This window comes from Aplysia californica, unplaced genomic scaffold (assembly GCF_000002075.1).
Source record: "Aplysia californica isolate F4 #8 unplaced genomic scaffold, AplCal3.0 scaffold00806, whole genome shotgun sequence".
Lineage (NCBI taxonomy): Eukaryota > Metazoa > Mollusca > Gastropoda > Aplysiida > Aplysiidae > Aplysia > Aplysia californica.
Genome location: NW_004798076.1, coordinates 22,026 through 23,405, shown reverse-complemented (window position 1 = coordinate 23,405; position 1,380 = coordinate 22,026).

Genomic DNA, 1,380 nt, shown 5'->3' with positions numbered 1-1,380 from the left:
AAAAGCTTGGAAAAAGACATGTATACTATAAAATAATGCAAACTCGTATCTCTTATTTGCGTATGATGGTACAGAATGTTATGCCGAAACAATTGGCTTTGCTCTGCAGCTGATCGGACATTATAATTATGTGTCCGTTAAGTTCGTAAAGAGAGAATAAGCTGCATGGAGACTCAACCTGTAAGCCTAGTCGGGAAAGGTTAGAACGTGCAGCATGTACAAAGTTGTCGCGAAAGTTAATCGCTGCCTTAGAATTACAACGTTCTGACATCGTTGGTAGTAGTGGGTGGCGAGGTTCCCAATTATTGAAAGCTAGGAATCGTAGGAATCGACTCCGAACCCAATTACTCACTTTCTAATGACGTGATTTTTTCCGGTGGTTACCTGGTTGGCTCTAAACATCTTCAGGATTTAGGATAACCTTGATTTCGGAACTCTATGGTTAATGAACTTTATTTTTTCAAACATAAATCCTTTTAAAAACAGAAGATTTTAATGATTAAAGTAACTGGTAACCATTGATTTATGTAAAAAGGAGTCAGAACTTTTGTTCCGTAGCATTAATCGTGGGAATCGGTTCCGGATTCGATTCTTCGCCCAGCTCTAAATTTGTTGGCCGTTTTGAGTTACTTAGACTGTGAGGTCAGAAACCAAATTTATGTTCCACCTACATTATCAAAATCATAAGATAATTCGGAGTACTTATCAAGATATCTAAAGAATGGTCTTCTAAAAAGCTTGAACTGTTGTGAAACTCAGAATTTTTCTCGTCGAATTTCTCCAAACTACATACTGAGCAGATAAATCGTTGTATATCTAATTCTATGGAAGCGAAGTGCAGCACGAATGCCTTGCCACCAGCTCTGAATGTCTTCCCGCCTCGCGGTTGTTCCAGTTCGTGGTCTGAGTTTACACGCTTGGTCTCCGCACCGTGAGGACGGCTGGGACGGTGCTAAGATAGCGACGTGGGTGGTTGGCGGGTGCTCTGGAGTGGTTTGCTCTTTCTTTCCTATCAAACATCTGGCGGGTGCTCTGGTGTGGTTTGCTCCTTGTTTCCTATCAAACATCTAAATTATCTTTAGCTCTCCACCTTCTATTTTTGTGTTTGCTACTCTCTTGTAATACATGTACCTCTGATCTTCGGCGCTTATATTACCAAAGTGTGTAGCGAGTGCAGTAAATCGCCTACTCGTCCAAAAATAGTCAGCGGCTGGAGGGTGCCACGGAGAGATCTAACTGAGGTTCCTTTCCTCTCCTCTGCTGATTTTGTCTATCTGTCTTGCCTTTTCACAACTAATACATGTTTACTGTTACAGTGTCATATACTTTCTCCGTGAGGAAACATGGTGTCCGGAACATACCCCCCCCAAAAAAAAAATA